The sequence below is a fragment of the Mustelus asterias genome, chromosome 20 (genome assembly GCF_964213995.1).
Source record: "Mustelus asterias chromosome 20, sMusAst1.hap1.1, whole genome shotgun sequence".
NCBI classification, from domain to species: Eukaryota; Metazoa; Chordata; class Chondrichthyes; order Carcharhiniformes; family Triakidae; genus Mustelus; species Mustelus asterias.
The window spans coordinates 70,989,789-71,015,178 of record NC_135820.1 but is presented as its reverse complement, the minus strand read 5'-3'; the positions used below and the strand labels follow the sequence as shown (position 1 = coordinate 71,015,178).

General features: G+C 46.9%; 1 protein-coding gene across 3 annotated transcripts in view; it reads left to right on the top strand.

Annotated features, from left to right (window-relative positions):
- zhx3b (zinc fingers and homeoboxes 3b) overlaps positions 1-25,390 on the top strand; it is a 90,886-nt gene that overhangs the window by 33,316 nt on the left and 32,180 nt on the right. The window contains exon 1 of one of the 3 annotated variants that reach the window (XM_078236801.1): positions 16,664-16,683. The exons of 1 other annotated variant lie outside the window; for it this stretch is intronic. The gene's annotated coding sequence lies outside the window, so the exon portion shown is untranslated. Of the gene's footprint in view, positions 1-16,663; positions 16,684-17,543; positions 17,564-25,390 lie in introns of those variants that run through there. One more of the 3 variants, XM_078236802.1, reaches the window with a different exon arrangement.

Here is a 25,390-nt window from a genome sequence, read left to right as displayed (position 1 = left end):
AAAACAATCCTAGTTTATTCAACCTCTCCTCATAGCCAACGCCCTCGAGACCCAGCAACATCTTGCTGAACCTTCTGTGCACTCTCTCCAAAGCGTCCACGTCCTTCTGGTACTGTGGTGACCAGAACTGCACGCAATACTCCAAATGCGGCCTAACCAAGGTTTTATATAGCTGCAACATGATTTCACAACTCTTGTACTCAGTGCCCTGGCCGATGAAGGCAGGCGTGCTTATATACCTCCTCAATCACCTTGGCCGCTTGTGTAGCCACTTTTAGGGAACTGTGTAGCTGCACGCCCAGGTCCCTCAGAGAGGGGAGATACATGAGTAAAATATTAGGCGGAGGATATTGCAAATATAAGGACCAGAGTGTGTGCAGTCTGAGATTGGTGACACAGTGAGTGATTTGGATAAGACGTTGGTGAGAGGCAGATGGGTGGAAGACATCGCAGCGAGAGGGGAGAGTCTTGAGATATGACAAGAGAGAGAGTGGACTAAGCAAAGACAGATCTGAGAGAGTGTGCTTGGAGATCTTGCATGGGCATGTCAAGAAAGGTGTTACGGAAAGGAATTATAGGGGTTGAGAGAAATGAATACAAGTCAGAGGGATGTATGAAAGAGACATAAGGGCAGATGCCAGAGATGTCACAGTGGACAGTGCCACAGCAGCTCTGCTGGAGGAAAGGAGATGTACATTCAATAATGAAGAAGAATCATATTGGACTCAGAATGTTAACTCCATTTCTCTCTCCACAGGTGCTGCCAGACCTGCTTGAGTTTTTCCCAGCACTTGGAATATATTATGTATAATATAAACAGTCAAAACGGCTACATAATTCCAAGCAATATATTTGTTTATTGATCACTGTGTGTCTGTTGGGCCCGAATATTGGATTATATTCTTCTAACCTCATTTGCTCTGCGTAGTCTGGCGTAGTCGGAAGCTTGTGCAGACTTTTTGCCCAATATGATACCGCGTTCAGCTGCAGTGGCCGTGTGGTTATGCACAATGACAGGGGACTTATGCAAAAGTGGGGGAGCTTGGCAAGGGGGGAGGGTCGTGCTGGGGGATGGAAGGCAGGGGTGCCATGGTGGGTTGCCTTGGGGGACTGCCAGGGGACTCATTGGGAGGGTTCTGATGCCCTGATGCAGGCAACCTGTGTAGGGGTGGGGTGCGGGGGTGGGGGGGGGGGGGGGCGAAGGGGGGGGGCATTGACAATGCTGTTGATAATTGCGGGGGGGGGGGAGGCTGGGGGTTCAGTGTCCGTGGGGTGGGGGTGGGAGCTCTCCCAGTTTAGTCGGAGATTGGGGTGCCCAGCGCAATAGAGTCCGAGCGTGCTGAAGCCTACTTGGGCTCCGCCATTGTATTGAATGGTGGCTTCCACTTCTGCAACACTCCAAAAACTGTGCCGTTCCCCCACCTCTAGCTCTTTGTGCACCCCCAACTTCTTCCGTCCCACCATCAATGACTGTAGCTTCAACAGTTTCGACCCTCGACCCTGGAGCCATCTCCACAAGCGAGCTTCTGGCTTTGAGGAGTCTCCTCTTGTGGTCTGGCGACAGTATTCCTGTCTGATGCTCCTGTCCAGCATCTTGTGACATGTCGCTAACATGCCGTTTAAGGGCAAGTTGCTGTTGTTTGCCCAAGAGCTGGGCACCATCCAGTAGCTGCTCTATTCTTGAGCTGTGAACCTCAATAGTGACTATTGGCTGTCCCTTTCTAGAGATGATGTGGAGATGCCGGCGTTGGACTGGGGTAAACACAGTAAGAGTTTTAACAACACCAGGTTAAAGTCCAACAGGTTTATTTGGTAGCAACTGCCATTAGCTTTCGGAGCGCTGCTCTTTCGTCAGATGGAGTGGAAATCTGCCCTGGTGACCTCATTCAGGGAAACTGTGGATGTTGCCACCTACTTTGTACGTTGCTCGCTGTGCCAGTCGATCATCACGGCAAGCCAGGATAATAGTGTGGGCAGCAGGGGTTTGGTGGGGGGGGGGGGGGGGTGCGGTTATGCACGATGACAGGGGACTTACCCAAAAGTGGGGGAGCAAAAGAGTGGAAATGGCAGATTTCCACTCCATCTTTCGAAGGAGCAGCGCTCCGAAAGCTAATGGCATTTGCTCCCAAATAAACCTGTTGGACTTTAACCAGGTGTTGTTAAAGCCTTTTCTCGAGAGGCATCCCAGCTGAATTAGCTCCTGTTCTGTGCATTTTAAGCAGTTGGGGGCGGGGGAGAGTGGAGGAGGGTGGCACACAGTTGGGGGTTGGAGCTGGGAATTCTGGTTGAAATTTGTTTCCATTTGAGCCTGTGGCACAGAAGCCTAATGCATTACCCTCACTGAGATGAACCTCCCTCCGTCGAGAGGGAATTGAACCCTGTCTGCAGTACTGAGCTTATATACTCCCTTATCAAGGGAGCTGTCCTACTTTTTATTTTTAACTTTGCTTTACAATTCCTATAATGTACGTTTGGTTAGAATTTTTTTTTAAAATTCTCAGCGTGTCGCTTGTGTATGAAAGCAGAGAGTGACTCTCTCATATGACAGACTGATGGGTCCCAGTCTATGCATCAATACTAAACAGACCAGGAACTCTTGAGGTTTGATTTGATCAGCAGAGGCAGTAAGCAGGGTAATATCAATCAATCACAATGAGCTTGAACTAAGGAAAATCATAGAATCCCTACAGTGCAGAAGGAGGCCATTCAGCCCATCGAGCCTGCACCAACTACAATCCCATCCAGTCCCTAACCCCGTAACCCCACGTATTTACCCTGCTAATCCCCCTGACACTAAGGGGCAATTTAGCATGGCCAAACTACCTAGTCTGCACATAGAATCATTGAATCCCTACAGTGCAGAAGGAGGCCATTCGGCCAATCAAGTCTGCACCGACCACAGTCCCAGTCAAGCCCTATTCCCATAACCCCACATATTTACCTTGCTAATCCCCTGACATTAAGGGCAATTTAGCATGGCCAATCAACCTAACCCGTACACCTTTGGAGTGTGGGAGGAAACCGGAGCACCCGGAGGAAACCCACACAGACACGGGGAGAACGTGCAAACTCCACACAGACAGTGACCTGAGGCTGGAATTGAACCCGGGTCCCTGGTGCTGTGAAGCAGCAGTGCTAACCACTGTGCCACCGTGCCACCCTAATCTTTGGACCGTGGGAGGAAACCGGAGCACCCAGAAGAAACCCACGCAGACATGGGGAGAACGTGCAGACTCCACACAGACAGTTACCCAAAGTTGGAATTAAACCCGGGTCCCTGGCGCTTTGAGGCAGCAGTGCTAACCTCTGTGCCACCGTGCTGCCCAATTGGCCAATGTGTTCACTCCTGACCATTATCCGGAGATCCTTTGTGGAATTGTCCATTTGTAAATGCACGCAGGCATGGTGTTGTCTGCCTGTTCTGTGTGTGTGCTTTCTGTGTTCATTGTATATCAATTGTGTCTGAAAGTGGAAAGCATTAATTGGGGTTTCATTTGAGCGCCTAAAAAGCAACACTTCTGGAAACTGTGGTGTGGTTTGGAGGTCAACGCTTGTAAGGTTTCACTCTGTAAATAAATGAAAGACTGAGTATTATCCTTCACCAACTGGTTTTCTAGAAAATAACTTGTCTGCGTGCATGCAGGTGTGACTGGCTGCTCTCTCTCCCCCCTCTGTGTGCACATACAGATGGGGCAGATATAACCAGACTTGGTTATCTTGTGTATTTAAACAGCTCGCTGACACTTGACCATGTTGTACCCCAGCATGTTGCTGTTCTACATAACAAATAGGAGCAGGAAGTTGGCCATTTGGCCCCACGAAGAGGGTAGCTAAGGAAAGGGTGGGTCCACTCAGGGACAGTGGAGGGAATTTGTGTGTGGAGCCAGATGAGGTGGGTGAGGTCCTTTAACGAGTACTTTGCATCAGTATTCACAAAGGAGAAGGATGTGGTGGATGGTGAGTGTAGAAAGGGGGATGTTGACATTCTAGGACATGTTGAGATAAAAAGGGAGGAGGTATTGGAGGTTTTGAGAAGCATTATGGTGGACAAGTCCCCAGGGCCAGATAGGGTCTATCCCAGAATACTGAGGGAAACGAGGGAAAAAATTGCTGAGGCCTTGGCCAAAATCTTTGTATTCTCTTTAGTCAGGTACCAGAGGATTGGAGAGTAGCGTACATTATTTTTCTGTTTAAGAAGAGCAGAAGAGAGAATCCGGGAAATTACAGATCTGTGAGCCTTGCATCTGGTGGAGAAATTATTGGAGAAGATTCTTAGGTGCAGGATGTACTCATATCTGGGAGCACCTAGGCTTATTAGTGATGGCATGGTTTTGTGAAGCAGAGGTCGTGTCTCACAAACTTGATTGAGTTCTCTGAGGAAGTGACAAGAAAAATTGACCAGGGCAGGGCAGTGGATGTTGTATACATGGACGTTAGCAAAGCCTTCGATAAGGTTCCTCTTGGCAGGCTGACACAGAAGGTGAAGTCATATGGGCTCCGAGGTGAGCTGGTAAGATGGATACAAAAGTGGCTTGGGCATTGTTCTCATTAATGCGGCTGCAATAGCCATGATGATCCCCTGTTCCACTGGATCATTCACCCGTCTATACACTCTGGTTATTACTGGATTGCTCATTGGGGTATGGTTTCAGTTGCGTGCGCTGTAGACTGTTCAAACACTCTCCCTCTCTTTTTATACCAATTTCATTGTCTATCTTAATTTTGGCTGCCTCTCTGTCTGATTATATTCAATTTTTTATTTTCGATTCCTCAGACTTCTTTCTGGGAATTTCTCTAAGTCGGAGCCCTCAGCCCCTGCTGAGAACAATAACAACTATCTCTTTCCCCATTCATCTCTGCTGGTGACTTCTCACTGAGTTTTCCTCTTTTAATGCAAAACTTAACTTCTAATGCCTTAACTCTCCCACCCTCACTGAGCAATTTTGACCGCCTCGACTGACCATCGCCCACCCCTCCGAGTGGTCTTAGCCTTACGTTCTAGATGCGCGGTCTTTAGCTCTGCTTGGCAAACCGTACCGGGATTCCGTCCCTGCCCTTTCGGATTAAGCGCGTCCCGCCAATTCACGGCTTCCCCCTACCGCGCGGCGCTCTCTCTCGGCTGCATTCACAGGTAGTGAAATTCCGTGATCGCCCCCTCCACTTTCAGCGTGGTTTCTTTTACTCAGCAACACTGCCTTCGCGACCCCATTCGGATAGGTCAACTCTCGGATCCCACAACTTGACACCTTTCTCCTTCTAACTAACTCGGGTGGTAATGTAAAAATACTCACCCTCAGGAGGCACATCCCGCTGTCAGAGTCTTGTGACTCTATCCCATCGCTCATCGCCAAAAAAACTTGGTGGGGTACCCAAGGTGACCATTCCTGTCAGGAAAACTCAGACAATATGAGACTCACGAAGCCAGTGTTTCTGAACCAAAGATGTAACTTTAATTAACCAGCTGGGAGATCATCAGAGGATCGAGTCAGCTCTCAGGTGCAGCAGCTGAACAGATCTGATCTTTACAATTCTAAGCAGATCAATTATAGGTTTTCTTCTCAATCATTCCCGCCTTGCATTAGCTTAAAATCAATCATCTTTAATGTACACATATCAAATAATAATACCTGTCATGCACCTCAGCCAATTGCATCTCATCATCCAGCATAATGATATTTCTTTTGTCTACTAAATCCAGATGCTAACTCCCATCTTGGCTAAAGTCACTTCCCCCTTGCCAGGTTACCCTAGAAGCTCATTATAGGGGTCAAAGTGAATGTTCCCACCAGATCATTGCCAAACTGGATAGACACGTGATCTTGCGTCCGGGTACGTTTCCATTCTGAGTCTAGACAATGAATGCCTCTATTCATAAATATTGCAATATGTGTTCCCGCATAAGAAACTTTCTGATGTGAAGTTTGCTAACTATGGGGTTCCCAGGGTTTTGGTTCTGAACTGTTCGCCTTTACCATCACACCTTGCAGTAACTTGCCTTCGGTTAAAGTAAACAGTGATTCATACAATACTTAAAATACACTTGAAGCATCAACATATCTGTTTTAAATCATGATTACCTGTTTAATTCTCATGCTGCTTTCACATGTGTGAAACCTATCCTCTTATTCGCTTATAATCGAGTTTAAAGAATCACTTAACTCTTTGCTGTATTTCTGTCAGTGCCTGAAGGTTTACTGTCTAAAAACCTTATTAACTGGTTAGAAATTTCCAACAAGAGCACAGAAAGCAGAGAGTAGCAGTGGAAGGGCACTTTTCTAACCGGAGGTCTGTGACAAGCGGTGTTCCACAAGGGTCAGTGCTGGGACCTCTGTTGTTTGTAATATTTATAAGTGATTTGGAGGAAAGTGTAGGTAGTCTGATTAGTAAATTTTCAGAGGGTATAAAAATTGGGGGAGTAGCGGATAGTGAGGATTGTCAGAGGATACAGCAGGATATAAATCGGCTGGAGAACCTGGGCCGAAAGATGGCAGATGGAATTTAACCCGGACAAATGTGAGGTGATGCGATTTGGAAGGTCTACTGCAGAAGGAAAGTATATATTAAATGGTCGAGCCCTTAGAAATATTAGCATACAGAGGAATCTAGGCGTGCAGATCCACAGTTCCCTAAAGGTGGCAACTCAGATGGACAAGGTGGTCAAGAAGGCATATAGCATGCTGGCCTTCATCAGTTGGGACGTTGAGTATAGGAATTACTTATTAGTCACAAGTAGGTTTGCATTAACACTGCAATGAAGTTACTGTGCAAATCCTCTAGTCACTACACTCGGGGAGAATTTAGCACGGCCAATGCACCTAACCAGTGCATCTTTCGGACTGTGGGAGGAAATCGGAGCACCCGGAGGAAATCCATGCATACACAGGGAGAACGTGCAGACTCCGCACAGACAGTGACCCAAGCCAGGAATCGAACCTGGGTCCCTGGCGCTGTGAGGCAGCAGTGCTAACCCACTGTGCCACCGTGCTGCCCTGAAAATATACCGATTGTAGAGCACATACGATACTTAAAATACACTTAAAGCATCAACATGTATGTTTTAAATCATGGTTACCTGTTTAATTATCTTACTGCTTTCACATGTGTGAAACCTACCCTCTTATGAGTTTATAATCAAATTTAAAGAATCATTTAACTCTTTGCTAGAGGAGAAGGAAAGGGGAGGGTGCAGAATGTGGTGTTCCAGTCATAGCTCGGGTGTCAGTGAAAGATCAGCTTAATATATGGTAGGTCCATTCAAAAGTCTGATGGCAGCAGGGAAGAAACTGTTCTTGCTTTGTGACTTCCAGTGGTTGTCAATTGCGCTACATAAATGCAGACCTGTCTGCTTCTGTTCTATTCCCATGTTCCAGTAACAGCTGGCCCCTTTAATTTTGATGTGGAGATGCTGGCGTCGGACTGGGGTAAACACAGTAAAAGTCTCACAACCCCCTTTAACTTTATCTTTGTGCACTACCACGAGGGACAAAAGTGATTTTAAAAATAATGCTTCAAGCAACTTGTTCAATCATTGCTTCAGAAATAAACAGGCAAGGAAATGTCAATGCTTCTCCAGAATTAAAGGCCTGTACTGTGCTGGCCGGTGATGGTTTAAATGCTTTTCTTCCCAACTGCATCTGGTGCCAACTGAGCTGTCGGCTGTTCCTGTTTCAGATTGCTTTTTAATTCCCTCGAACAAGCTCTGGTTAACGACCCAATTCGGAATTCTAGAACTGGGAAGCTAATCTAAAGTACCGACAATCCACGTCCGTAAGAATGATGTGTGGTTTTCTGCCATGGGAAATGAGTTTCCCTTTTCCTGCTCAGAAAAGGCCAGAAAGTCCTGATTTGAAGTGAAGAGCCCTGCGATGGCATTCTAGTTTCCTTTGTGTTCACCACCGTTTAAAGCCTTTCAACCAAGGCAGACCGAGGGGCCAGTGACTGTATATTAAAAAAAACCCCTCGGACTGCGTAACTGTGCGCTAATCTGTAAAAACAGCACACAGTGAAATGTGACGAATGTATATAGTTTGTTGAAGAACTGAACTGTAATGAGTGTAATGTCTTGGAATGGAGCACCGTAAAGTATTGTAAATATGACGGGGTTTTTTTTTTGCACTGTTTTTGTAATTATTGGAAATGTCGTTTTTGCACTGGTTTATTTCAGAGTATTTATGAATAAAAGTATATTTTTGAAATTTAAAAAAAAAAAATCCCCTCCCCGATGTGCTCCAGATATCTCGCCTTCTCTCCTGAAGGTGCTGCCTCTCCTGCTGGGCCCCGTTTCCATGGCGACTGATTGGCCATGGTACTGGAGCCTAGAGACACAGAGTGCCAGCGAACTAATTGTCTTGTGGGGGCGGGGAGAGGGGGGTTGGGGGGGGGTGGTGCTGGGGGAGGAGTATGTTAGTGATGGGGGGGAACATTACTATCCTTATTCTGCCCAATACCCAGAGCACTTTACTAGCTAATGGCAATTGGAAATGGCTGATTTTTATATTTCGTTTCTGGGCCTGTCTTTTTTTTTTGCTGAGGCGATGATGCTTCACTCTTATTTCCCACATGATTTTTTTCTCTTTCCCTCCCTCCCTGCACTCCCCTCTCTTTCTTTCTTTTTAATGATGTGCTTGGGCTAAAGTTACAATCAGTACAGCACTCTGTGAGAGCAGATATTCCCCACTGGCCTAACGGCGAGGCCCATCTGTCAAGGCTGCCTGCCTGAGACCAGCCAACTCTGCACCGATCGGACTAGGGACAAAAATGATTTTAAAAAATAATACTTAAAGCAACTTGTTCAGTCGTTGCTTCTGAAATAAACAGGCACGGAAATGTCAATGCTTCCCAGAATTAAAGGCCTGTACGATCGGAGATCGGACTTGGGGCACCTCAGCATGTCTGAATAGCTCAATACCGCAGCAGCTTGGTGTGTGTACCCCACACATGCCTTTGAGAGGCCATAAGTCTTCTTGGGGCCTTTGCATTTAAAAAAAAAATACCACTATTAACTTTGAGAATTGAGTTCATTTTGTTGCACTGCTATATTGATGATAATGAATTGCTAAAACATGTCAGGAAACATTTATTCATCTTGATTTCTCTTTTTGAAAGCATTATATGCATTTCTTAACCTTTTTTTACTTTCCTATTTGAGTTGAAGAGGGGAAAGTGGGTGCTGGTTTGGGAGGGAGGGGTTATATAATGTCGGTGGGGAAGTGGGTTCACTGTGTCTCAGTGTTGGGGGAGGGGTTGCTTGAAGTCTGGTTGGGGGGGGGGGGCGGCGGTGGGGAGGGAGGAGGAGTTCCTCTGCATTTAGTTGTAGGGGGCTGGTGTTTCTCAGTCTCCAATGCGGGGAACTGGGCGGCGGGGGGGGGGGGGGGGGGAGGTGGGGGAGGGGTGGTTCTGTGACTGAAGTTTCCTCTCCAACTCTGGGGCCTCAGCAGAGAGTTTCATGTGAACTGAGCTGTGCCAAAATGGCTTGTCAGCCTCAAGGGAGTGAGTTCAGGCATGTAGCGTCTTCGACGAGCATTCTGAATGGCAGGCACTCTGTTCAAAAGGGAGCGAGAGGTTGATAGGCTGCAGCCTGGACCCCGGGTTATCCACCAAGGGCACAGAGGATGGCCAAGCATGACAGAAAGAGACAAGAACAGGCACATCTGTGTGTGTGTGTGTGTATGTGCACACCACCCATTATTGACAATTCGTTACTGCGCTTGGAATATCCAATTATTTGAATTCAATGTAAATAAGACCGCAGAATTGCAAATTTCGTGTCAACAGAGTTGGACCATTTGAACTAAGCAACTTTTGAATTGAGCACATGCAAATGTCAAAGGAATCTATAATTCAAAATGCACCTTTTGAAACCCCATCCCCCTACCCCGAATCCATTGCAGATTTGCATAGGCAATGCACTGCATTCAACCAATCCACAATCAGCTGCATGACTGCAGAACATGGGCAAAACATCTGCCCAGTTGCAAAACTGCAAGACGACACTGTGCTCAGAAAATTGCACCCGCTCAGTCAGTTACAGCGCAAGAAACAACTTTGGGTTTATTTTATTTCTCATTTTATTTCTTGAGCACTGGTTAATACACATCTCCCTGTTCGCTGTCATCTCTGTATCAAAGGGATCCTGTGATTTTTTTTTTCTCGTTGTTGTTGAATCTTGGCCTATTGTGGATACATTTCCTCTGCAATTTTAGACAAAACGCCAGCCATCCTAGCATTGAACTTGTAAGCAGGAGGCGGGGCGGGGGGGGGGGGAACTCAGCACTGAAAATCCAACCAAAGTTCGGGATTTGCTCAGTGCGGTGTTAGCTATAGATGGCTACTCTCTGAGCGTTGCAGACACGTTGCAGTTTTTATAACGTGCCAGTGCTCTGAGCATGTTGAATATTCATCTGTCGAGTTGAGGATTGGTTGGATGGATTGATGCAGGGTGGGCCTTTCGAGATGATTTTTGAGTTGCAGATTTTCCTGATTTTTTGCACATGCAGCCTATGCCTAATTGGAAGTTTCTTCACCCAAATGGCCTGAAATTCAGTTTTGTTAGCACTGAGTTTGCTGCCTTGTTTACTTTGTTGAATGCATTCATTGAATAATTCAATCTTTTAAAAACAAGTATGCTCCTGTCCTGTCTCGATCCCTCTCCCTCTGACCTATCATCCCTTCCACTCCCTTCTCTTTCTTTCCATTTTGTTTCTCCTGCTTTATCTCTCTTGTCCTTTTCTCTCTCTCTCTCTCTCTGGCTCTGAATCCTGCAAGTGCCATTACCTGTTCATGTTTGCATTTGCTTTTCTTGTTCCTCTAGCTCTCTCCCTGCACACTCTTTTTCTCTTCCACACAATACACACACTTTCTCTTGCTCTCCACACACTGTCTTGCTTATCTGCAGACACACTTTCCCTCTCTCTCTCTCTCCCCCTCTTCTTCCCCCCCCCCCCCCCCCCCCCCCCACCGCAGCTCGCCCCCTGCCCTCTCTTTTCCCCCTCCCCACCCATGCCATACACACTCATTCTCACAAACATACATTCTGGCCCTGATTTTACCGGAACGCCCCGCCCTGGAATCGGGGGCGGGCGAGGCTTGCAAAACGGCATTCTGCGTTGGCCTCGGGCGCGATCTTACGAGCCTCGGGCGGGTGTGCCAGTAAAACTCCGGCCTCTGTTTCTCTCTGTACACATACACCCTCTCTCTCCCTCTCTCTCTCTCTCTCACTCTTTCTCTCTCTCTCTTCTCTTCCTCTCCCCCCCCCCCCCCCCCCCCCCCCCGCCCCCAGCCCCTTATGCACTCACTCTTTCTCACAAACATACATTCTGGATGGGATTTTATGGCCTCGCTCGTCCTGAAGCCAGAAAATCCCACCCAAGGACAAGGGACCTTTCCATAGTCCGCCCCCGCCGCTCTGATTCCCGTGGTGGGCGGGACGGTAACGTTTCGGCCTCTGTCTCTCTCTCTCTCTTTCTATCCACATACACCCTCTCTCCCTCCCACCTCCATACATACTTGCTTTTTCTCACAAACACACATTCTGTCTCTGACCACATATACCCTTTCTCTCTCTCTATCAATCTATCTATCTATCTATCTATCTCTCTCTCTCTCTCTCTCTCTCCCTCCTCCTATCCACACTCACTCTTTCTCGCCAACACACATTCTGTCCCTCTCTGTCCACATCCATCTTTCACACTCTATTTCTTTCTCCATCTCCCGACACACACACACTCTCTCTCTCTCTTTCTTTCCCCCCCGCCCCATACGCACTCACTCTTTCTCACAAACACACATTCTGTCTCTCTCTGTCCACATACATCTTTCACTCACTATTTCTTTCTCCATCTCCTGACGTACACACTCTCTCTTCTCTCTCTCTCTCTCTCTGCAGTCTGGGGGGACGGAGGTGTGCTTGCAGGGGAGATCATTCGCATTGTATTTCATGGGGACAGGCTGACTGATGAATTGTGCAGGAGTTGCCAGGTCACTGTGTGTCACTCTTGGCTCACTCGAGGTAAATTCCAGGCACCATCCACGAATACACTCCTCCAGCTCTTTGCTCATAATTTATTTCCTTATCGCTTCATCTCCAGTGTCCAAAAACCAGTTTCAAACCTACTGAAGCAGCCATGAATAGCCTCCGGGAGATTGTTACTGACCTTTCTTTACTATATTGTGATGTCATGTAAGTTGCTGCTGGCTCCAGTTAATATGGAAAGCTGGCTGATGTGTGCTTTTTGTGTTAGATTATTCTTCTGCCTTTTTGAAAACATCTTGCCTGCTTTTTTGCGCTACTCGTTAGGGCGCGTGGTGCTATAATCTTGGTTCAAGGACTTTGCAGTTGTACAGGGCGTTGGTGAGGCCACCCCTGGAGTATTGTGTGCCGTTTTGGTGTCCTTATCTGAGGAAGGATGTCCTTGCTGCAGAGGGAGAGCAGCGAAGGTTTACCAGGCTGACTTCTGGGATGGCAGGTCTGTCATATGAGGGGAGACCATGTCGGTTAGGATTATATTCACTGGAGTTTAGAAGAGTGAGAGGGGATCTCATAGAAATCTCATAAAATTCTAGCAGGACTAGATTCAGAAAGAATGTTCCCAATGGTGGGGGAGTCCAGAACTAGGGGTCATAGTTTGAGGATAAGGGGGGGGGGGGGGTAAACCTTTTAGGACTGAGGTGAGGAGAAATTTCTTCATCCAGAGAGTTAAAGTTTATTTATTTGTCACAAGTAAGGCTTACATTAACACTGCAATGAAGTTACTGTGAAATTCCCCTAGTCGCCACAATCCGGCGCCTGTTCGGGGCCTAACCAGCATGCCTTTCAGAATGTGGGAGGAAACTGGAGCACCCGGAGGAAACCCTCGCAGACACGAGGAGAACGTGCAAACTCCACACAGACAGTGACCCAAGCCGGGAATCGATCCCGGGTCCCTGGCACTGTGAAGCAGCAGTGCTAACCACTGTGCCACTGCGCCGCCCAAATGGTGAGTGGTGAATGTGTGGAATTCACTCCCACAGGAAGTAGTTGAGGTCAAAACTTTGTGCAATTTCGTGAAGATATTAGATACAACTCTTGGGGGCTAAAGGGATATGGGAGAAGGGGGGGATCAGGATATTGAATTTGATGATCAGCCATGATCAAAACGAGTGACGGAGCAGGCTTAAAGGGCCGAATGGTCTACTACTGTTTCTATTTTTCATTAAGAAGTCTCACAACACCAGGTTAAAGCCCAACAGGTTTATTTGGAATCATGAGCTTTTGGAGTGTTGCTCCTTCATCAGGTGAGTCCTGATGAAGGGGCAGCGCTCCGAAAGCTCGTGATTCCAAATAAACCTGTTGGACTTTAACCTGGTGTTGCGAGACCTCTTGCTGTGCCCACCCCAGTCCAACGCCGGCATCTCCACATAATGGCTACCATCTATATTTCCAGGTTTTAGGCCCTATTGCAACATCCACCCTGCTGCTCTGCTGTCAGAGGGATCCTTAATCAGCGGAGTACTTAATCCAAAGAATTTTAATTGCTGTAAAGCAATGGTTCTCAAAATATGTCATCTGCTGACCACCCACAAGTTATACACCACCCTTGCCACCCGCAAAAAAAATCCCCTTCAAATTATGGGAAGAATGGCTATTGTGTAAACACATGTGGAACCAATAAATATCTTTCTGCTTTTTGCACTACTAAATGCAATAAATTTCTGTGCATTATTTTGCTAACTATGAGTAAGCAAAATACTCATATTTTGAGTATTTTGCTTACTCATAGCAAATGTGTAGATGTTTTAATTTTATTAACAGTAATAATATAAGAAATTGCAACTGTTCAATGTAAGTGTTATAAAATCATCGCAGTATTCTGCTTCGGAGAAGCTAATATTTATTACAGCTATGTTAGTCAAACAAAATGAATAGTAACATAAATCTTGAGCTAAAATGACATTGTTGTAGTTTGTGCTAATGCCGACTCGTGCCACACATGCAGGGGGCGCTCCTGTGCAATATCACGTGAGTGGTGGGGATGAGGGGTCCGGCCCATGCTCCACTGCCCCAGTCGTGGCATTGCGTGTCTGTGATTTGCATTTGGACCAGTCTGTGGACCACGACGGGGAATCTCAGGGAGCGCACTTTGAGAGCCATTGCTAAAAACCATGGTTTGGCCTTCACATCCTTCACGACTTGGTTTAAAGTTTATTTATTAGTCGCAAGTAAGGCTGACATTAACACTGCAATGAAGTTACTGTGAAATTCCCCTAGTCGCCACAATCCGGCGCCTGTTCGGGTCAATGCACCTGACCAGCACGCCTTTCAGACTGTGGGAGGAAACCGGAGCACCCGGAGGAAACCCACGCAGACACGGGGAGAACGTGCAATTTCCACACAGACAGTGACCCAAGCCGGGAATTGAACCTGGGAGCCTGGCGCTGTGAGGCAGCAGTGCTAACCGCTGTGCCACCGTGCCGCCCAAATAAAGGTTTGGGCGGAAGAGAGGCCTATACCAATTTTAAGATTAACTTCTACGATGAACGTGCTCACTGGGGAAGCAATAGCCTAGTGGTATCGCTGGGCTATTAATCCAGATACTCAGCTGATGTTCTGGGGACCCAGGTTCGAATCCCGCCACGGCAGATGGTGGAATTTGAATTCCATTAAAAAAATCTGGAATTAAGAATCTACGGATGGCCATGGAACCATTGTCGCTTGTCGGAAAAACCCATCTGGTTCACTAATGTCTTCTAGGGAAGGAAATCTGCCATCCTTGTCTGGTCTGGCCCACATGCGACTCCAGAGCCGCAGTAATGTGGTTGATTCTCAACTGCCCTCTGAACAAGGGTAACTAGGGATGGGCAATAAATGCTGGCTAGCCAGCAACACCCATATCCCACAAATGAATTAAAACATTTTTTTCATTCCTTAACCTCTACCCTCCCAAATTACCCCCGCCCCCACATTAAGGAATAAATGTTGTTCTTAGTTTTATGCGTCTTTCCCCGCTCCCGCCCCCCGCCCCCAAAAAGAAGAAATAGTAAGCATAGTCTTGCTGTGCATTTACGACAGGACCTGACCCACTCATGACACAAGTATTATTACAAAGCTCAAATACCTAATGAGTGGGGCAATGGTGGCGCAGTGGTTAGCACTGCTGCCTCACAAGCAGGGCATATAAAGACACAAACTCAATTTACATGAATAATGGTTGGAATGCGAATACTTACAACTACTCAAGTCTTTAAGAAACAAAACAACGTGAGTGGAGAGAGAACCATAGAACCATGGTTAAGACAGGCTAAAAAGATGTGTATTGTCTCCAGACAAGACAGCCAGTGAAACTCTGCAGGTCCAGGCAACTGTGGGGGTTACAAATAGTGGGACATGAACCCAATATCCCGGTTGAGGCCGTCCTCGTGTGTGCGGAACTTGGGCTTGGAGCTCCGAAAGCTTGTGTGGCTTTTGCTACCAAATAAACCTGTTGGACTTTAACCTGGTGTTGTTAAACTTCTTACTGTGTTTACCCCAGTCCAACGCCGGCATCTCCACATCGTGCCTCACAAGCGCCAGGGACCTGGGTTCGATTCCCGGCTTGGGTCACTGTCTGTGCGGAGTTTGCACGTTCTCCCCGTGTCTGCGTGGGTTTCCTCCGGGTGCTCTGGTTTCCTCCCACGGTCCAAAGATGTGTGGGTTAGGTTGATTGGCCATGCTAAATTGCCCCTTCGTGTCAAGGGGACTGGCAGAGTAAATACGTGAGGACATTAAGAATGTTAGTGAACCAGATGGGTTTTTCAGACAATCGGCAATGGTTTCATGGTCATCAGTCGATTCTTAATTCCAGATTTTTTTTATTGAATTCAAATTCCACCATCTGCTGTGGCAGGATTCGAAACCAGGTCCCCGGAACATTAGCTGAGTTTCTGGATTAATTGCAAGGTAAATACATTGGGTTGGGGCCTGGGTGGGATTGTTGTCGGTGCAGGCTCAGTGGGCCAAAATGGCCTCCTTCTGAACTGTAGGGATTTTATGATTCTAGCTCGTAGAATCCCTACAGTGCAGAAGGGGGGCATTCGGCCCATCGAGTCTGCACCCATTCTCAGACAGAGCACCTTTAATCAGGCCCTACCTCTGTAACTCCATACATTTACTCTGCCAAACCCCTTAACCTCCACAGCTCGGGACAATTTAGCATGGCCAATCCACCCAATTTGCACATCTTTGGACTGTGGGCGGAAACCGGAGCACCTGGGGGAAACCCACGTAGACACGAGGAGAACGTGCAGACTCCATACAGACAGTGACCCATGGCTGATTTGGAAAAACTAGTGAGGACAGCACAGGAAATATGAGAAAAGCTCGTTTCATCCGAGTGGATCTCGGAGAGCCTGTTGGACAACATTTTGACGGAGTCACGTTCTCGGGGTGGAACAGAGGCAGTGAGCAGCAACCCTGCCTTCGTTTGTTCATTGTTTTTGCAACCAAAAAAAAATAAAGAAAATTCTCTTTCCTGATCTCTGAGCGTCTATCCAAAGGAAATAAATTTTCATTTGCAGTGTGTCTGGAATGAACTGAAGTAGGATTTTAAAATGTGGAGATGGCAGGTAGCAACACATCACTAACAAGGTCAGCATGACCCATCACTCTCAGGATCTGGAAAGGAGTCTTGAGGAACCATCACGACTTGGAAAGAAATGGATCACGTGAAGGTGAGAATATTGCCCTGCCTTGATATGTGGATGAAAGGTCCACACGGGGGATGAAGTCTTGCGACGTTAACAAAATCTTTAAAATGCAGTATGTGCAGAAAAAGATGAAGATGGATGATCTATGTGGGGAAGTTAAAAGGAAAGTTAGCCATAAATATAAGAAACACTGCATGCACGGAGAAATGTCAAGAGGTGTTTGCAAGGGAATTGGACAAGTTAAAGAGCAGATTAATGCAAATGACATTACACATAATAGCTGCAGAGAATTATATTGCAAGAATGATTTATTTTTTAATTCACTCGTGGGACACGGGCGTCGCTGGCTAGGCCAGCATTTATTGCCCATCCCTAGTTGCCCTTGAGAAGGTGGTGGTGAGCTGCCTTCTTGAATCGCTGCAGCCCACCTGCTGAGGGTTGACCCACAATGCCGTTAGGGAGGGAGTTCCAGGATTTTGACCCAGCGACTGCGAAAGGACGTTGATTATGCCTTTAATATAATCCAGTCTTAAGCCAGATTGCTGGTGTATTTCAAGAACAAAGGGCAGAAATTGGAATAAACGGTAACTCATTTTGTTCTTTATGCAAAGTTGGGGTTGTTATCTTTCGCAAAGAGAGGGTTGAGAGGAGACTTGGTAGGGGTATTTAAATTCATGAGAGGGATGGACTGGGTAGATAAAGAGAAACCTCCCAAGAATCGAGAACCAGAAGATGCTGACTCAAGGTGAATGGCAAAGGAACTGAAGGTGACATGAGGAAAATCTTTTTTTTACACAGTAAGCGGATAGGATCTGGAATGCGCTGCTTGAGAGTGTGGTGGAGGCACATTCAACCGTGGCTTTCGAAAGGGAATTGGTTGATTATCTGAAGATAATTTTTCAGGGTAAAGGCGGGAGAGTGGGACTAGCTTGAGTTTTTGTTGCCAGCAAGAATATGACAGGCTGAATGATCTCTGTCTATGCTGTAACCATTTTATGATTCTAATGGGGAGGGAGGCTCTCAAAGATAATAGTCCTGAAAAGATTAGAGGAACACCTTGTAAATGACATGCAAATAATGTATTCTGTGATCTGTATCTCGCTGCATCAATGTGTCCTTACACGCTGGTTGTACACTCAGACTTAAATTTGTCTAATTCTACGGTTCCTAAAGACAAGTTGTCTGTGTACTTACTATATCCTATCTTCTGTCTTCACAGAGTGAAGAGAACTTGGTAGCCTTCAGCACAGAAGAGCTATTGACAAGAACACTAACCACCACTACATGCACTGACTTAATCTTGCATTAATAAGCATCAGCCCAGATACAGCCATTTATCAACAAATATACAATGATGGGGATGATGAATAATTTAAAAACACACCGTACGACTATTGAAGAATGAGCAGAAGGGCAGAGGTTCCCATTAACTACCAACTCCTCCATTATTGTCTTATGGGGTCTGATTTCCTGGGTCTGGGGCAGTACGGTGGTACAGTGGTTAGCACTGCTGCCTCACAGCGCCAGAGACCTGGGTTCGATTCTGGCCTCGAGTCACTGTCTGTGTGGAGTTTGCACGTTCTCTCCCTGTCAGCGTGAGTTTCCTCCGGGTTCACCAGTTTCCTTTGGGCGCTCACATTCCAAAGATTTGCAGGTTAAGTGGATTGGCCATGCTAAATTGCCTCTTAGCGCACAAAGATGTGCAGGTTAGGTGGATTAGCCATGGTAAATGCACAGTGTTCCGGGAATAGGGCAGGGGATGGGCCTGGGTCAGATGCTGTTTTGGAGAGTCAGTGCAGACTCGATGGGCCGAATGGCCTTTTTCTGCACTGTAGGATTCTAAGGTTCTTTGATTTATCACCAGCAGAGATCAGGTACAAGGGACTGTGCAGAGGCACAGTGGTTAGTACTGCTGCCGTACAGCGCCAGGGGCCCGGGTTCAATTCCGGCCTCAGGTCACTGTATGGAGTTTACACTTTCTCCCCGTGTCTGCGTGGGTTTCCTCCGGGTGCTCCAGTTTCCCCCCTCAGTCCAAAGATGTGCGGGGTAGGTTGATTGGCCATGCTAAATTGTCCCTAGTGTCAGGGGTATCAGTTGGGTAAATATGTGGGGTTACGGGAATAGGGCCTGGATGGGATTGTGGTCGGTGCAGACTCGATGGGCTGAATGGCCTCCTTCTGCACTGTAGGGACTCTAAGGTTGCACCTCCTCCTGTCCTGTCCTGCTTGCAACTACTCCTACCAAGAGATCTGCAGTCACCGTGCGTCACACTTGCCTGTTTTGCGCTGTCTTCACACGTACACTATAGCTCCTCTGCAACCGCTCTGTGACATCCGTCATCTAACTATGCCTCGGTCATCGCCTCTTCCCGCTGCCCTCCACCTTGTCCTCCAAAGACGATCTCTGGAGCTTTTCAGCTCTGATCAAATGGCCAAAATACTCTTTGTTTTTCTGGGCGTCGCTTTCTAGAGTTCTTTATGCTCTTGAGATGTCAATCACCTCTGGTCAGTGTCTGGAATTTTAAGTGTACGCCTTCCATGTTTCAAAAGCCCCGACAGATCTTCATTTATTGCCCAGGTTTCAGAGGCTGACAGGAATATGGATAGTGTGTGGCATCTTTTATGAATTTCTCCTTATAACAGGCTTGAGGTTTCTTGGCGTTGACAAATCCTTCATCTTCACGAAATTACTTCTGGCTAGCTCTATCCTTCTCCTAATTTCATCGACCATCTTCTGTTATCATTTGTCCTAAAGAGACACTTGCTCCATCCAGTGTGGCGCCATCCACTTCAATCTTCACTCTAGTTTCTTCTAATGTAATCTTTCTGACTACAGATCTTTATTTTTTTTGGACAGTCACACTCGATCTGTGTTGGTAAGCTTCTGGATTTTACTTGACTTAGGATATTTTATCGAGCCTCTTCTAATTCAACATGAAACGCTGTGTCATCAGCAAGTTTATTATGCTCTTGCCTCCCAGTTTTTTTTTTAGTTTATTTGTTAGTGTCGCAAGTAGGCTTACATTAACGCTGCGATGAAGTTACTGTGAAACCCCCCCCCCCGCCCCCCAGTCACCACTCTTTGGCGTCTGTTCGGGTGTACAGAGGGAAAATTTAGCATGGCCCAGTGCATCTAACCAGCACGTCTTTTGGACTGTGGGAGGAAACCCGGGTCCCTGGTGCTGTGAGGCAGCAGTGCTAACCACTGCTGCCTCACAGAGGCAGCACGGTGGCACAGTGGTTAGCACTGCTGCCCCACAGCGCCAGGGACCTGGGTTCAAATCCTGGCTTGGGTCACTGTCTGTGTGGAGTTTGCACGTTCTCCCCGTGTCTACGTGGGTTTCCTCCGGGTGCTCCGGTTTCCTCCCACAATCTGAAAGACGTGCTGGTTAGGTGCATTGATCCGAACAGGTGCCGGACTGTGGCGACTCGGGGAATTTCACAGTAACTTCTTTGCAGTGTTAATGTAAGCCTTACTTGTGACTAATAAATAAACTTTAACACTGTGCCACCCTAAATCTTTACCCCAGGGAAGACATCTGACTCTGAACACTTGCTCTGGATGGAGAAACAGTAACTAACCTGAACCAGACAAATGATTTTGATTGATTTGATTTATTATTGTCACATGTGTTAACATACAGTGAAAAGTATTGTTTATTGCGTGCTAGACAGACAAAGCATACAGTTCATAGAGAAGGAAATGGGAGAGTGCAGAATGCAGTGTTACAGTCATAGCTAGGGTGCACAGAAAGATCAACTTAATGCAAGGTAGGTCCATTCAAAAGTCTGACAGCAGCAGGGAAGAAGCTGTTCTTCTTTCGGTTGGTACGCGACCTCAGACTTTTGTATCTTTTTCCCGACGGAAGAAGGTGGAAGAGAGGATGTCCGGGATGCGTGAGGTCCTTAATTATGCTGGCTGCTTTGCCGAGGCAGCGGGAAGTGTAGACAGAGTCAATGGATGGGAGGTTGGTATGCGTGATGGATTGGGCTACATTCACGACCTTTTGTAGTTCCTTGCGGTCTTGAGCAAAGCAGGAGCCAGACCAAGCTGTGATACAACCAGAAAGAATGCTTCCTATGGTGCATCTGTAAAAGTTGGTGAGAGTCGTAGTTGACATGCCAAGTTTCCTTAGTCTTCTGAAAAAGTAGAGGCGTTGGTGGGGCTTTCTTAACTATAGTGTTGGCATGGGGGGACCAGGACAGGTTGTTGGTGATCTGGACACCTAAAAACTTGAAGCTCTTGACCCTTTCTACTTTGTCCCCATTGCATTGGCATTCAGCAAAATTGTGTCAGTGGTTGCACTCAGTCTGCACATTGGTGGAATCATATTACTCCCTCTTTAAGGAGGTTTGTTGGTAGTTACTGTCAAGATTGACCCTGTACCTTGTGGCAGCAAAACCTCACTAAGTCTCGTAGTTGCCTTGGCTGCTGCAGTTGCAGGTAAATGATTTGCTTTATTATTTTGTCACATGTATTGGGATACAGTGAAAAGTACTGGTTCTTGCACGCTATACAGACAAAGTGGCGAGGATTAGTGGGAAGCTAGAGGATTGGGAAGCCTCTAGCAGAGGACAACTAAAAAAGCAATAAGGGGGAGAAGATTAAATTTGAGTGTAAGCTAGCTAGTAATATAAAAGAAGATAGGAAGAGTTTTTTTTCAATATATAAAAGGTAAGAGAGAGGCAAAAATAGATATTGGAAAATGAGGCTGGAGAAGTAATAATAGGAAACAAAGAACTGGCAGAGGAACTGAATAGTTACCTTGCATCAGTCTTCACGGTGGAAGACACCAGTGGGATGCCAGAGCTCCAGGAGAGTCAGGGGGCACAGGTGCTTATAGTGGCCATCACTAAGGAGAAGATTCTGGGGAAACTGAAAGGTCTGAAGGTGGATAAATCACCTGGACCGGATGGACTACACCCCAAGGTTCTAAAAGAGATAGCTGAGGAAATTGTGGAGGCATTGGTGGTGATCTTTCAGCAATCACTGGAGACAGGGAGGGTACCAGCGGACTGGAAAGCAGCGAATGTAACACTGCTGTTTAAAAAGGGAGGGAGGCAGCAGACGGGAAATTATAGGCCGGTTAGCCTGACTTCAGTCATTGGCAAGATTTTAGAGTCCATTATTAAAGATGAGATCGCGGAGTACTTGGAAGTGCGTGATAAAAAAGGACTGAGTTAACACGGTTTCGTCAAGGGGAGGTCATGTCTTGACAAATCTGTTAGAGTTCTTTGAGGAGGTAACAAGGAAGTTAGATAAAGGAGAACCAGTGGACGTGATTTATTTAGATTTCCAAAAGCCTTTGACAAGGTGCCGCATAGGAGACTGTTAAATAAGTTAAGGGCCCTTGGTGTTAAGGGTAAGATCCTGGCATGGATAGAGGATTGGCTGACTGGCAGAAGGCAGAGAGTGGGGATAAAGGGGTCTTTTTCAGGATGGCAGCCTGTGTGTGTGCCTCAGGGGTCAGTGCTGGGACCACAACTTTTCACAATATACATTAACGACTTGGAAGAAGGAACTGAAGGCACTGTTACTAAGTTTGCAGATGATACAAAGATATGTAGAGGGACAGGTAGTATTGAGGAAGCAGGGGGGCTGCAGAAGGACTTGGGCAGGTTAGGAGAGTGGGCAAAGAAGTGGCAGATGGAATACAATGTGGAAAAGTGTGAGGCTATGCACTTTGGAAGGAGGAATGGAGGCATAGACTATTTTCTAAATGGGGAAATGCTTAGGAAATCAGAAACACAAAGGGACTTGGGAGCCTTTGTTCAAGATTCTCTTAAGGTTAACGTGCAGGTTCAGTCGGCAGTTAGAAAGGCAAATGCAATGTTAGCGTTCAGGGCGAGAGGGCTAGAATACAAGAGCAGGGATGTACTTCTGAGGCTGTATAAGGCTTTGGTCTGACCCCATTTGGAGTATTGTGAGCAGTTTTGGGCCCCGTATCTAAGGAAGGATATATTGGCCGTGGAAAGGGTCCAGAGGAGGTTCACAAGAATGATCCCTGGAATGAAGAGCTTGTCGTATGAGGAACGGTTGAGGACTCTGGATCTGTACTCATTGGAGTTTAGAAGGATGAGGGGGGGAATGTTATTGACACTTACAGAATACTGCGAGGCCTGGATAGAGTGGACATGGAGAGGATGTTTCCATGAGTAGGAAAAACTAGAACCAAAGGGCACAACCTCAGGCTGAAGGGACAAGCCTTTAAGACAGAGATGAGGAGGAATTTCTTCAGCCAGAGAGTGGTGAATCTGTGGAACTCTTTGCTGCAGAAGGCTGTGGAGGCCGGGTCATTGAGTGTCTTTAAGTCAGAGATAGATAGGTTCTTGATTAATAAGGGGATCAGGGGTTATGGGGAAAAGGCAGGAGAAAGGAGATGAGAAAAATATCAGCCATGATTGAATGGTGGAGCAGACTCGATGGGCCGAGTGGCCTAATTCTGCTCCTATGTCTTATGGTCATATATATAGGCAAAACGTACCGTTCATAGAGTACAGAGGTGAGAAAGAAAGATTAGGATGCAGAATGTGGTGTTGCAGTAACAGATAGGGTGAAAAGAAAGATCAGCTTAATATGTCGCAGGACCATTCAGAATTCTGATGGCAGTAGTGAAGAAGCTGCTCTTGACTTGGTTGGTGCATGCTCTCAGTATTTTGTATCGTTTTCCTGATGGAAGAAGATGGAAGAGAGAATGTCCGGGGTGCGAGGGGTCCTTGATTAAGCTGGCTGCTTTCCCGAGGCAGCGGGAAGTGTAGACGGAGTCAATGGATGGGAGGCTGGTTTGTGTGATGGGACTGGGCTATGTTCACAACCCTTTTAGTTTCTGGCAGTCTTGGTCAGAGCTGGAGCCCATACCAAGCTGTGATACAATTGGAAAGGATGCTTTCTACAGTGCATCTGTAAAAGTTGGTGAGAATCATGGTGAGCATGCTGAATTTCCTTAGCCTCCTGAGAAAGTAGAGGCATTGGTGGGCTTTCTTAATTGTAGCATGGTGTGGAGCGGCATGGTGGCACAGTAGTTAGCACTGCTGCCTCAAAGTGCCAGGGACCTTGGTTCGATTCCCAGCATGGGTCACTGTCTGTGTGGAGTTTGCATGTTCTCTCTGTGGGTTTCCTCCGGGTGCTGCGGTTTCCTCCCACAGTCCGAAAGACGTGCTGGTTAGGTGAATTGGCCATGCTAAATTCTCCCTCAGTGTACCCAAACAGGTGCTGGTGTGTGGCGACTGGGGGATTTTCACAGGAATTTCATTGCAGTGTTAATGTAAGCCTACTTGTGACACGAATAAATAATGGGGGGAGCAGGTCAGGTTGTTCGTGATCTGAACTGTATGTTGATGGCTATTAAACCAGGCACCCTGCTAGTTCCTAGGGACAGACTCCTGTGGCCATAGAGGTTTACAGCATGGAAACAGGCCCTTCTGCCCAACTTGTCCATGCTGCCCTTTTTTTTAAAAACCCCTAAACTAATCCCAATTGCCCGCATTTGGCCCATATCCCTCTATGTCCATCGTACCCATGTAACTATCTAAATGCTTTTTTAAAAGACAAAATTGTACCCACCTCTAGTATTACCTCTGGCAGCTTGTTCCAGACACTCACCACCCTCTGAAAAAATTGCCCCTTTGGACACTTTTGTATCTGTCCCCTCTCACCTTAAACCTATGCCCTCTAGTTTTAGACTCCCCTACCTTTGGGAAAAGATATTGACTATCTAGCTGCTCTGTGCCCCTCATTATTTTATAGACCTCTATAAGATCACCCCTAAGCCTCCTACGCTCCAGAGAAAAAAGTCCCAGTCTATCCAGCCTCTCCTTATAACTCAATCCATCAAGTCCCGGTAGCATCCCAATAAATCTTTTCTGCACTCTTTCTAGTTTAATAATATCCTTTCTATAATAGGGTGACCAGAATTGTACACAGTATTCCAAGTGTGGCCTTGCCAATGTCTTGTACAACTTCAACAAGACGTCCCAATTCCTGTATTCAATGTTCTGACCGATGAAACCAAGCATGCCGAATGCCTTCTTCACCACTCTGTCCACCTGTGACTCCACTTTCAAGGAGCTATGAACATGTACCCCTAGATCTCTTTGTTCTGTAACTCCCCCCAGTGCTCTACCATTAACTTAGGTGTCCCCTAGGTGCTGGAGGGGCAGTTGAGGTGAGTGGCACCATCTGCTGCTGAACTGGCCTCCGTCGATTGTTTGGCCGTGAGGCTGTTGGCACATCTCAGTAATTAGCTCCTTGCTGAGTCGGAGCTGCCTCATCCTCGAGATGTCCCTCGGGTCCGACCTGTGCCTAGTGCGGCAGGACCTGGCTCTGGTGTTGTTTGTTCTGCTGGTCGTTTACCCGCAATGCCTCTTGAGTTTATGCAGTACGTCCACCGCCCACTCCCCCGCACCCCCTCCCAACTCTCCAGACACCGCTGCTGTACTGCGAGGGACCCAAAAATGACCATTGGATCCAAAGCTGTGAGATTCAAAACTCGGGTCGGGCCTGCAGTTCGGAGGTCAGTTTTCATGGATTCCTGATTTCTGGCACAATTTCCATGACTAACCATTAACAAGGTTTTTTAAAGTTTATTTATTAGTCACAAGTCAGCTTACATTAACACTGCAATGACGTTACTGTGAAAGTCCCCTGGCCGCCACACTCCGGCGTCTGTTCAGGTACACCGGGGGAGAATTTAGCACGGCCAATGCACCCTAACCAGCACGTCTTTTGGACT